Genomic DNA, 14,832 nt, shown 5'->3' on the forward strand with positions numbered 1-14,832 from the left:
CAGCGCATGTTGTATTGGTATCATTAGAGTTAATCATTGGATTAACTATTAATTAATTCTAATCCGAAATAATTAATTAACTACTTTCTACTGACAAAAATTCTCATGGCCACCATGAAGCCCAGCTCAAGATTGGTTTGGTTTCTATTTGTGAACATTATTCGTATCTATGTAGAATACGACTAAAACAGTAATAAAAATATCAATTAAAACTTAAAATAGCATGTTGAAGAAAAATATATCTACAATCTGACAATTATTGGTAAGATTTCTAATAATCATTAACTTTGAGGTTGGTGAACTGCATTGTAGGAGCAGTACAACGTAAACTCGATCAAATATTCGGGTCTACATTATACTATCACACAAGACAGCCCAAAAATGCTACGATCTCGATCAACTCCTCCGTTGTCCTAGTCAAGGAAAAATTCCTAAGTAAAATTGATTAAATAAAAGTATAGAATAGAAGAAGAATAAAGAAAGTTGAAAAAAGCTAAAAATGATACTCACAGCGCATGTTGTACTGCTATAATTAGGGTTAATCCTTGGATTAATTATTAATTAATTCTAATTCGAAATAATTAATTAACTACTTTCTACTGACAAAAGTTCTCATGGCCACCATGAAGCCCAGCTCAAGATTGGTTTGGTTTCTATTTGTGAACATTATTCGTATCTATGTAGAATACGACTGAAACAGTATTAAAAATATCAATCAAAAATTTGAAATAGCATGTTGAAGAAAAATATATCTACAATTTGGCAATTATTGGTAAAATTTCTAATAATCATTAACTCTGAGGTTGGTGAACTGCATTGTATGAGCAGTACAACGTCAACTCGATCAAATATTCGGGTTGACGCTATCTGCCTCATATCAAACAGCCCCAAAATCCTACGATTTTGATCAACGCCTTCATTGTCCCAGTCAAGGAAAAATTCCTAAGTAAAATTAATTAAATACCAGTATAGAATAGAAGAAGAATAAAGAAATTTGAAAACAGCTAAAAATGATACTCACAGCGCATGTTGTATGGGTATCATTAGAGTTAATCAATGGAATGAACTATTAATTAATTCTAATCCGAAATAATTAATTAACTACTTTCTACTGACAAAAGTTCTCATGGCCACCATGAAGCCCAGCTCAAGATTGGTTTAGTTTCTATTTGTGAACATTATTCGTGTCTATGTAGAATACGACTAAAACAGTAATAAAAATATCAATTAAAACTTAAAATAGCATGTTGAAAAAAAATATATCTACAATCTGAAAATTATTGGTAAAATTTCTAATAATCATTAACTCTGAGGTTGGTGAACTGCATTGTATGAGCAGTACAACGTCAACTCGATCAAATATTCGGGTTGACGCTATCTGCCTCATATCAAACAGCCCCAAAATCCTACGATTTTGATCAACGCCTTCATTGTCCCAGTCAAGGAAAAATTCCTAAGTAAAATTAATTAAATTCCAGTATAGAATAGAAGAAGAATAAAGAAATTTGAAAACAGCTAAAAATGATACTCACAGCGCATGTTGTATGGGTATCGTTAGAGTTAATCATTGGATTAACTCTTAATTAATTCTAATCCGAAATAATTAATTAACTACTTTCTACTGACAAAAGTTCTCATGGCCACCATGAAGCCCAGCTCAAGATTGGTTTGGTTTCTATTTGTGAACATTATTCGTATCTATGTAGAATACGACTAAAACAGTAATAAAAATATCAATTAAAACTTAAAATAGCATGTTGAAGAAAAATATATCTACAATCTGACAATTATTGGTAAGATTTCTAATAATCATTAACTTTGAGGTTGGTGAACTGCATTGTAGGAGCAGTACAACGTAAACTCGATCAAATATTCGGGTCTACATTATACTATCACACAAGACAGCCCAAAAATGCTACGATCTCGATCAACTCCACCATTGTCCTAGTCAAGGAAAAATTCCTAAGTAAAATTGATTAAATACAAGTATAGAATAGAAGAAGAATAAAGAAAGTTGAAAAAAGCTAAAAATGATACTCACAGCGCATGTTGTACTGCTATAATTAGGGTTAATCCTTGGATTAATTATTAATTAATTCTAATTCGAAATAAATAATTAACTACTTTCTACTGACAAATGTTCTCATGACCACCATGAAGCCCAGCTCAAGATTGGTTTGGTTTGTATTTGTGAACATTATTCGTATCTATGTAGAATACGACTGAAATAGTATTAAAAATATCAATTAAAAATTTGAAATAGCATGTTGAAGCAAAATATATGTACAATCTGACAATTATTGGTAAAATCTCTAATAATCATTAACTCTGAGGTTGGTGAACTGCATTGTATGAGCAGTACAACGTCAACTCGATCAAATATTCGGGTTGACGCTATCTGCCTCATATCAAACAGCCCGAAAATCCTACGATTTTGATCAACGCCTTCATTGTCCCAGTCAAGGAAAAATTCCTAAGTAAAATTAATTAAATACCAGTATAGAATAGAAGAAGAATAAAGAAATTTGAAAACAGCTAAAAATGATACTCACAGCGCATGCTGTATGGGTATCATTAGAGTTAATCATTGGATTAACTATTAATTAATTCTAATCCGAAATAATTAATTAACTACTTTCTACTGACAAAAGTTCTCATGGCCACAATGAAGCCCAGCTCAAGATTGGTTTGGTTTCTATTTGTGAACATTATTCGTATCTATGTAGAATACGACTAAAACAGTAATAAAAATATCAATTAAAATTTAAAATAGCATGTTGAAGAAAAATATATCTACAATCTGAAAATTATTGGTAAAATTTCTAATAATCATTAACTCTGATGTTGGTGAACTGCATTGTGTGAGCAGTACAACGTCAACTCGATCAAATATTCGGGTTGACGCTATCTGCCTCATATCAAACAGCCCCAAAATCCTACGATTTTGATCAACGCCTTCATTGTCCCAGTCAAGGAAAAATTCCTAAGTAAAATTAATTAAATACCAGTATAGAATAGAAGAAGAATAAAGAAATTTGAAAACAGCTAAAAATGATACTCACAGCGCATGTTGTATGGGTATCATTAGAGTTAACCATTGGATTAACTATTAATTAATTCTAATCCGAAATAATTAATTAACTACTTTCTACTGACAAAAGTTCTCATGGCCACCATGAAGCCCAGCTCAAGATTGGTTTGGTTTCTATTTGTGAACATTATTCGTATCTATGTAGAATACGATTAAAACAGTAATAAAAATATCAATTAAAACTTAAAATAGCATGTTGAAGAAAAATATATCTACAATCGGACAATTATTGGTAAGATTTCTAATAATCATTAACTTTGAGGTTGGTGAACTGCATTGTAGGAGCAGTACAACGTAAACTCGATCAAATATTCTGGTCTACATTATACTATCACACAAGACAGCCCAAAAATGCTACGATCTCGATCAACTCCACCATTGTCCTAGTCAAGGAAAAATTCCTAAGTAAAATTGATTAAATACAAGTATAGAATAGAAGAAGAATAAAGAAAGTTGAAAAAAGCTAATAATGATACTCACAGCGCATGTTGTACTGCTATAATTAGGGTTAATCCTTGGATTAATTATTAATTAATTCTAATTCGAAATAATTAATTAACTACTTTCTACTGACAAATGTTCTCATGGCCACCATGAAGCCCAGCTCAAGATTGGTTTGGTTTGTATTTGTGAACATTATTCGTATCTATGTAGAATACGACTGAAACAGTATTAAAAATATCAATTAAAAATTTGAAATAGCATGTTGAAGAAAAATATATCTACAATCTGACAATTATTGGTAAAATCTCTAATAATCATTAACTCTGAGGTTGGTGAACTGCATTGTATGAGCAGTACAACGTCAACTCGATCAAATATTCGGGTTGACGCTATGTGCCTCATATCAAACAGCCCCAAAATCCTACGATTTTGATCAACGCCTTCATTGTCCCAGTCAAGGAAAAATTCCTAAGTAAAATTAATTAAATTCCAGTATAGAATAGAAGAAGAATAAAGAAATTTGAAAACAGCTAAAAATGATACTCACAGCGCATGTTGTATGGGTATCGTTAGAGTTAATCATTGGATTAACTCTTAATTAATTCTAATCCGAAATAATTAATTAACTACTTTCTACTGACAAAAGTTCTCATGGCCACAATGAAGCCCAGCTCAAGATTGGTTTGGTTTCTATTTGTGAACATTATTCGTATCCATGTAGAATACGACTAAAACAGTAATAAAAATATCAATTAAAACTTAAAATAGCATGTTGAAGAAAAATATATCTACAATCTGAAAATTATTGGTAAAATTTCTAATAATCATTAACTCTGATGTTGGTGAACTGCATTGTGTGAGCAGTACAACGTCAACTCGATCAAATATTCGGGTTGACGCTATCTGCCTCATATCAAACAGCCCCAAAATCCTACGATTTTGATCAACGCCTTCATTGTCCCAGTCAAGGAAAAATTCCTAAGTAAAATTAATTAAATACCAGTATAGAATAGAAGAAGAATAAAGAAATTTGAAAACAGCTAAAAATGATACTCACAGCGCATGTTGTATGGGTATCATTAGAGTTAACCATTGGATTAACTATTAATTAATTCTAATCCGAAATAATTAATTAACTAATATCTACTGACAAAAGTTCTCATGGCCACCATGAAGCCCAGCTCAAGATTGGTTTGGTTTCTATTTGTGAACATTATTCGTATCTATGTAGAATACGACTAAAACAGTAATAAAAATATCAATTAAAACTTAAAATAGCATGTTGAAGAAAAATATATCTACAATCTGACAATTATTGGTAAGATTTCTAATAATCATTAACTTTGAGGTTGGTGAACTGCATTGTAGGAGCAGTACAACGTAAACTCGATCAAATATTCGGGTCTACATTATACTATCACACAAGACAGCCCAAAAATGCTACGATCTCGATCAACTCCACCATTGTCCTAGTCAAGGAAAAATTCCTAAGTAAAATTGATTAAATACAAGTATAGAATAGAAGAAGAATAAAGAAAGTTGAAAAAAGCTAAAAATGATACTCACAGCGCATGTTGTACTGCTATAATTAGGGTTAATCCTTGGATTAATTATTAATTAATTCTAATTCGAAATAAATAATTAACTACTTTCTACTGACAAATGTTCTCATGACCACCATGAAGCCCAGCTCAAGATTGGTTTGGTTTGTATTTGTGAACATTATTCGTATCTATGTAGAATACGACTGAAATAGTATTAAAAATATCAATTAAAAATTTGAAATAGCATGTTGAAGCAAAATATATGTACAATCTGACAATTATTGGTAAAATCTCTAATAATCATTAACTCTGAGGTTGGTGAACTGCATTGTATGAGCAGTACAACGTCAACTCGATCAAATATTCGGGTTGACGCTATCTGCCTCATATCAAACAGCCCGAAAATCCTACGATTTTGATCAACGCCTTCATTGTCCCAGTCAAGGAAAAATTCCTAAGTAAAATTAATTAAATACCAGTATAGAATAGAAGAAGAATAAAGAAATTTGAAAACAGCTAAAAATGATACTCACAGCGCATGCTGTATGGGTATCATTAGAGTTAATCATTGGATTAACTATTAATTAATTCTAATCCGAAATAATTAATTAACTACTTTCTACTGACAAAAGTTCTCATGGCCACAATGAAGCCCAGCTCAAGATTGGTTTGGTTTCTATTTGTGAACATTATTCGTATCTATGTAGAATACGACTAAAACAGTAATAAAAATATCAATTAAAATTTAAAATAGCATGTTGAAGAAAAATATATCTACAATCTGAAAATTATTGGTAAAATTTCTAATAATCATTAACTCTGATGTTGGTGAACTGCATTGTGTGAGCAGTACAACGTCAACTCGATCAAATATTCGGGTTGACGCTATCTGCCTCATATCAAACAGCCCCAAAATCCTACGATTTTGATCAACGCCTTCATTGTCCCAGTCAAGGAAAAATTCCTAAGTAAAATTAATTAAATACCAGTATAGAATAGAAGAAGAATAAAGAAATTTGAAAACAGCTAAAAATGATACTCACAGCGCATGTTGTATGGGTATCATTAGAGTTAACCATTGGATTAACTATTAATTAATTCTAATCCGAAATAATTAATTAACTACTTTCTACTGACAAAAGTTCTCATGGCCACCATGAAGCCCAGCTCAAGATTGGTTTGGTTTCTATTTGTGAACATTATTCGTATCTATGTAGAATACGATTAAAACAGTAATAAAAATATCAATTAAAACTTAAAATAGCATGTTGAAGAAAAATATATCTACAATCGGACAATTATTGGTAAGATTTCTAATAATCATTAACTTTGAGGTTGGTGAACTGCATTGTAGGAGCAGTACAACGTAAACTCGATCAAATATTCTGGTCTACATTATACTATCACACAAGACAGCCCAAAAATGCTACGATCTCGATCAACTCCACCATTGTCCTAGTCAAGGAAAAATTCCTAAGTAAAATTGATTAAATACAAGTATAGAATAGAAGAAGAATAAAGAAAGTTGAAAAAAGCTAATAATGATACTCACAGCGCATGTTGTACTGCTATAATTAGGGTTAATCCTTGGATTAATTATTAATTAATTCTAATTCGAAATAATTAATTAACTACTTTCTACTGACAAATGTTCTCATGGCCACCATGAAGCCCAGCTCAAGATTGGTTTGGTTTGTATTTGTGAACATTATTCGTATCTATGTAGAATACGACTGAAACAGTATTAAAAATATCAATTAAAAATTTGAAATAGCATGTTGAAGAAAAATATATCTACAATCTGACAATTATTGGTAAAATCTCTAATAATCATTAACTCTGAGGTTGGTGAACTGCATTGTATGAGCAGTACAACGTCAACTCGATCAAATATTCGGGTTGACGCTATCTGCCTCATATCAAACAGCCCGAAAATCCTACGACTTTGATCAACGCCTTCATTGTCCCAGTCAAGGAAAAATTCCTAAGTAAAATTAATTAAATACCAGTACAGAATAGAAGAAGAATAAAGAAATTTGAAAACAGCTAAAAATGATACTCACAGCGCATGTTGTATGGGTATCATTAGAGTTAATCATTGGATTAACTATTAATTAATTCTAATCCGAAATAATTAATTAACTACTTTCTACTGACAAAAGTTCTCATGGCCACCATGAAGCCCAGCTCAAGATTGGTTTAGTTTCTATTTGTGAACATTATTCGTGTCTATGTAGAATACGACTAAAACAGTAATAAAAATATCAATTAAAACTTAAAATAGCATGTTGAAAAAAAATATATCTACAATCTGAAAATTATTGGTAAAATTTCTAATAATCATTAACTCTGAGGTTGGTGAACTGCATTGTATGAGCAGTACAACGTCAACTCGATCAAATATTCGGGTTGACGCTATCTGCCTCATATCAAACAGCCCCAAAATCCTACGATTTTGATCAACGCCTTCATTGTCCCAGTCAAGGAAAAATTCCTAAGTAAAATTAATTAAATTCCTGTATAGAATAGAAGAAGAATAAAGAAATTTGAAAACAGCTAAAAATGATACTCACAGCGCATGTTGTATGGGTATCGTTAGAGTTAATCATTGGATTAACTCTTAATTAATTCTAATCCGAAATAATTAATTAACTACTTTCTACTGACAAAAGTTCTCATGGCCACCATGAAGCCCAGCTCAAGATTGGTTTGGTTTCTATTTGTGAACATTATTCGTATCTATGTAGAATACGACTAAAACAGTAATAAAAATATCAATTAAAACTTAAAATAGCATGTTGAAGAAAAATATATCTACAATCTGACAATTATTGGTAAGATTTCTAATAATCATTAACTTTGAGGTTGGTGAACTGCATTGTAGGAGCAGTACAACGTAAACTCGATCAAATATTCGGGTCTACATTATACTATCACACAAGACAGCCCAAAAATGCTACGATCCCGATCAACTCCACCATTGTCCTAGTCAAGGAAAAATTCCTAAGTAAAATTGATTAAATACAAGTATAGAATAGAAGAAGAATAAAGAAAGTTGAAAAAAGCTAAAAATGATACTCACAGCGCATGTTGTACTGCTATAATTAGGGATAATCCTTGGATTAATTATTAATTAATTCTAATTCGAAATAAATAATTAACTACTTTCTACTGACAAATGTTCTCATGGCCACCATGAAGCCCAGCTCAAGATTGGTTTGGTTTGTATTTGTGAACATTATTCGTATCTATGTAGAATACGACTGAAACAGTATTAAAAATATCAATTAAAAATTTGAAATAGCATGTTGAAACAAAATATATGTACAATCTGACAATTATTGGTAAAATCTCTAATAATCATTAACTCTGAGGTTGGTGAACTGCATTGTATGAGCAGTACAACGTCAACTCGATCAAATATTCGGGTTGACGCTATCTGCCTCATATCAAACAGCCCGAAAATCCTACGATTTTGATCAACGCCTTCATTGTCCCAGTCAAGGAAAAATTCCTAAGTAAAATTAATTAAATACCAGTATAGAATAGAAGAAGGATAAAGAAATTTGAAAACAGCTAAAAATGATACTCACAGCGCATGCTGTATGAGTATCATTAGAGTTAATCATTGGATTAACTATTAATTAATTCTAATCCGAAATAATTAATTAACTACTTTCTACTGACAAAAGTTCTCATGGCCACCATGAAGCCCAGCTCAAGATTGGTTTGGTTTCTATTTGTGAACATTATTCGTATCTATGTAGAATACGACTAAAACAGTAATAAAAATATCAATTAAAACTTAAAATAGCATGTTGAAGAAAAATATATCTACAATCTGACAATTATTGGTAAAATCTCTAATAATCATTAACTCTGAGGTTGGTGAACTGCATTGTATGAGCAGTACAACGTCAACTCGATCAAATATTCGGGTTGACGCTATCTGCCTCATATCAAACAGCCCGAAAATCCTACGATTTTGATCAACGCCTTCATTGTCCCAGTCAAGGAAAAATTCCTAAGTAAAATTAATTAAATACCAGTATAGAATAGAAGAAGAATAAAGAAATTTGAAAACAGCTAAAAATGATACTCACAGCGCATGTTGTATTGGTATCATTAGAGTTAATCATTGGATTAACTATTAATTAATTCTAATCCGAAATAATTAATTAACTACTTTCTACTGACAAAAATTCTCATGGCCACCATGAAGCCCAGCTCAAGATTGGTTTGGTTTCTATTTGTGAACATTATTCGTATCTATGTAGAATACGACTAAAACAGTAATAAAAATATCAATTAAAACTTAAAATAGCATGTTGAAGAAAAATATATCTACAATCTGACAATTATTGGTAAGATTTCTAATAATCATTAACTTTGAGGTTGGTGAACTGCATTGTAGGAGCAGTACAACGTAAACTCGATCAAATATTCGGGTCTACATTATACTATCACACAAGACAGCCCAAAAATGCTACGATCTCGATCAACTCCTCCGTTGTCCTAGTCAAGGAAAAATTCCTAAGTAAAATTGATTAAATAAAAGTATAGAATAGAAGAAGAATAAAGAAAGTTGAAAAAAGCTAAAAATGATACTCACAGCGCATGTTGTACTGCTATAATTAGGGTTAATCCTTGGATTAATTATTAATTAATTCTAATTCGAAATAATTAATTAACTACTTTCTACTGACAAAAGTTCTCATGGCCACCATGAAGCCCAGCTCAAGATTGGTTTGGTTTCTATTTGTGAACATTATTCGTATCTATGTAGAATACGACTGAAACAGTATTAAAAATATCAATCAAAAATTTGAAATAGCATGTTGAAGAAAAATATATCTACAATTTGGCAATTATTGGTAAAATTTCTAATAATCATTAACTCTGAGGTTGGTGAACTGCATTGTATGAGCAGTACAACGTCAACTCGATCAAATATTCGGGTTGACGCTATCTGCCTCATATCAAACAGCCCCAAAATCCTACGATTTTGATCAACGCCTTCATTGTCCCAGTCAAGGAAAAATTCCTAAGTAAAATTAATTAAATACCAGTAGAGAATAGAAGAAGAATAAAGAAATTTGAAAACAGCTAAAAATGATACTCACAGCGCATGTTGTATGGGTATCATTGGAGTTAATCAATGGAATGAACTATTAATTAATTCTAATCCGAAATAATTAATTAACTACTTTCTACTGACAAAAGTTCTCATGGCCACCATGAAGCCCAGCTCAAGATTGGTTTAGTTTCTATTTGTGAACATTATTCGTGTCTATGTAGAATACGACTAAAACAGTAATAAAAATATCAATTAAAACTTAAAATAGCATGTTGAAAAAAAATATATCTACAATCTGAAAATTATTGGTAAAATTTCTAATAATCATTAACTCTGAGGTTAGTGAACTGCATTGTATGAGCAGTACAACGTCAACTCGATCAAATATTCGGGTTGACGCTATCTGCCTCATATCAAACAGCCCCAAAATCCTACGATTTTGATCAACGCCTTCATTGTCCCAGTCAAGGAAAAATTCCTAAGTAAAATTAATTAAATTCCAGTATAGAATAGAAGAAGAATAAAGAAATTTGAAAACAGCTAAAAATGATACTCACAGCGCATGTTGTATGGGTATCGTTAGAGTTAATCATTGGATTAACTCTTAATTAATTCTAATCCGAAATAATTAATTAACTACTTTCTACTGACAAAAGTTCTCATGGCCACCATGAAGCCCAGCTCAAGATTGGTTTGGTTTCTATTTGTGAACATTATTCGTATCTATGTAGAATACGACTAAAACAGTAATAAAAATATCAATTAAAACTTAAAATAGCATGTTGAAGAAAAATATATCTACAATCTGACAATTATTGGTAAGATTTCTAATAATCATTAACTTTGAGGTTGGTGAACTGCATTGTAGGAGCAGTACAACGTAAACTCGATCAAATATTCGGGTCTACATTATACTATCACACAAGACAGCCCAAAAATGCTACGATCTCGATCAACTCCACCATTGTCCTAGTCAAGGAAAAATTCCTAAGTAAAATTGATTAAATACAAGTATAGAATAGAAGAAGAATAAAGAAAGTTGAAAAAAGCTAAAAATGATACTCACAGCGCATGTTGTACTGCTATAATTAGGGTTAATCCTTGGATTAATTATTAATTAATTCTAATTCGAAATAAATAATTAACTACTTTCTACTGACAAATGTTCTCATGGCCACCATGAAGCCCAGCTCAAGATTGGTTTGGTTTGTATTTGTGAACATTATTCGTATCTATGTAGAATACGACTGAAATAGTATTAAAAATATCAATTAAAAATTTGAAATAGCATGTTGAAGCAAAATATATGTACAATCTGACAATTATTGGTAAAATCTCTAATAATCATTAACTCTGAGGTTGGTGAACTGCATTGTATGAGCAGTACAACGTCAACTCGATCAAATATTCGGGTTGACGCTATCTGCCTCATATCAAACAGCCCGAAAATCCTACGATTTTGATCAACGCCTTCATTGTCCCAGTCAAGGAAAAATTCCTAAGTAAAATTAATTAAATACCAGTATAGAATAGAAGAAGAATAAAGAAATTTGAAAACAGCTAAAAATGATACTCACAGCGCATGCTGTATGGGTATCATTAGAGTTAATCATTGGATTAACTATTAATTAATTCTAATCCGAAATAATTAATTAACTACTTTCTACTGACAAAAGTTCTCATGGCCACAATGAAGCCCAGCTCAAGATTGGTTTGGTTTCTATTTGTGAACATTATTCGTATCTATGTAGAATACGACTAAAACAGTAATAAAAATATCAATTAAAACTTAAAATAGCATGTTGAAGAAAAATATATCTACAATCTGAAAATTATTGGTAAAATTTCTAATAATCATTAACTCTGATGTTGGTGAACTGCATTGTGTGAGCAGTACAACGTCAACTCGATCAAATATTCGGGTTGACGCTATCTGCCTCATATCAAACAGCCCCAAAATCCTACGATTTTGATCAACGCCTTCATTGTCCCAGTCAAGGAAAAATTCCTAAGTAAAATTAATTAAATACCAGTATAGAATAGAAGAAGAATAAAGAAATTTGAAAACAGCTAAAAATGATACTCACAGCGCATGTTGTATGGGTATCATTAGAGTTAACCATTGGATTAACTATTAATTAATTCTAATCCGAAATAATTAATTAATTAATTTCTACTGACAAAAGTTCCATGGCCACCATGAAGCCCAGCTCAAGATTGGTTTGGTTTCTATTTGTGAACATTATTCGTATCTATGTAGAATACGACTAAAACAGTAATAAAAATATCAATTAAAACTTAAAATAGCATGTTGAAGAAAAATATATCTACAATCTGACAATTATTGGTAAGATTTCTAATAATCATTAACTTTGAGGTTGGTGAACTGCATTGCAGGAGCAGTACAACGTAAACTCGATCAAATATTCTGGTCTACATTATACTATCACACAAGACAGCCCAAAAATGCTACGATCTCGATCAACTCCACCATTGTCCTAGTCAAGGAAAAATTCCTAAGTAAAATTGATTAAATACAAGTATAGAATAGAAGAAGAATAAAGAAAGTTGAAAAAAGCTAATAATGATACTCACAGCGCATGTTGTACTGCTATAATTAGGGTTAATCCTTGGATTAATTATTAATTAATTCTAATTCGAAATAATTAATTAACTACTTTCTACTGACAAATGTTCTCATGGCCACCATGAAGCCCAGCTCAAGATTGGTTTGGTTTGTATTTGTGAACATTATTCGTATCTATGTAGAATACGACTGAAACAGTATTAAAAATATCAATTAAAAATTTGAAATAGCATGTTGAAGAAAAATATATCTACAATCTGACAATTATTGGTAAAATCTCTAATAATCATTAACTCTGAGGTTGGTGAACTGCATTGTATGAGCAGTACAACGTCAACTCGATCAAATATTCGGGTTGACGCTATCTGCCTCATATCAAACAGCCCCAAAATCCTACGATTTTGATCAACGCCTTCATTGTCCCAGTCAAGGAAAAATTCCTAAGTAAAATTAATTAAATTCCAGTATAGAATAGAAGAAGAATAAAGTAATTTGAAAACAGCTAAAAATGATACTCACAGCGCATGTTGTATGGGTATCGTTAGAGTTAATCATTGGATTAACTCTTAATTAATTCTAATCCGAAATAATTAATTAACTACTTTCTACTCACAAAAGTTCTCATGGCCACCATGAAGCCCAGCTCAAGATTGGTTTGGTTTCTATTTGTGAACATTATTCGTATCTATGTAGAATACGACTAAAACAGTAATAAAAATATCAATTCAAACTTAAAATAGCATGTTGAAGAAAAATATATCTACAATCTGACAATTATTGGTAAAATCTCTAATAATCATTAACTCTGAGGTTGGTGAACTGCATTGTATGAGCAGTACAACGTCAACTCGATCAAATATTCGGGTTGACGCTATCTGCCTCATATCAAACAGCCCGAAAATCCTACGATTTTGATCAACGCCTTCATTGTCCCAGTCAAGGAAAAATTCCTAAGTAAAATTAATTAAATACCAGTATAGAATAGAAGAAGAATAAAGAAATTTGAAAACAGCTAAAAATGATACTCACAGCGCATGTTGTATTGGTATCATTAGAGTTAATCATTGGATTAACTATTAATTAATTCTAATCCGAAATAATTAATTAACTACTTTCTACTGACAAAAATTCTCATGGCCACCATGAAGCCCAGCTCAAGATTGGTTTGGTTTCTATTTGTGAACATTATTCGTATCTATGTAGAATACGACTAAAACAGTAATAAAAATATCAATTAAAACTTAAAATAGCATGTTGAAGAAAAATATATCTACAATCTGACAATTATTGGTAAGATTTCTAATAATCATTAACTTTGAGGTTGGTGAACTGCATTGTAGGAGCAGTACAACGTAAACTCGATCAAATATTCGGGTCTACATTATACTATCACACAAGACAGCCCAAAAATGCTACGATCTCGATCAACTCCTCCGTTGTCCTAGTCAAGGAAAAATTCCTAAGTAAAATTGATTAAATAAAAGTATAGAATAGAAGAAGAATAAAGAAAGTTGAAAAAAGCTAAAAATGATACTCACAGCGCATGTTGTACTGCTATAATTAGGGTTAATCCTTGGATTAATTATTAATTAATTCTAATTCGAAATAATTAATTAACTACTTTCTACTGACAAAAGTTCTCATGGCCACCATGAAGCCCAGCTCAAGATTGGTTTGGTTTCTATTTGTGAACATTATTCGTATCTATGTAGAATACGACTGAAACAGTATTAAAAATATCAATCAAAAATTTGAAATAGCATGTTGAAGAAAAATATATCTACAATTTGGCAATTATTGGTAAAATTTCTAATAATCATTAACTCTGAGGTTGGTGAACTGCATTGTATGAGCAGTACAACGTCAACTCGATCAAATATTCGGGTTGACGCTATCTGCCTCATATCAAACAGCCCCAAAATCCTACGATTTTGATCAACGCCTTCATTGTCCCAGTCAAGGAAAAATTCCTAAGTAAAATTAATTAAATACCAGTATAGAATAGAAGAAGAATAAAGAAATTTGAAAACAGCTAAAAATGATACTCACAGCGCATGTTGTATGGGTATCATTAGAGTTAATCAATGGA

Source organism: Diabrotica virgifera, chromosome 10 (assembly GCF_917563875.1).
Source record: "Diabrotica virgifera virgifera chromosome 10, PGI_DIABVI_V3a".
Lineage (NCBI taxonomy): Eukaryota > Metazoa > Arthropoda > Insecta > Coleoptera > Chrysomelidae > Diabrotica > Diabrotica virgifera.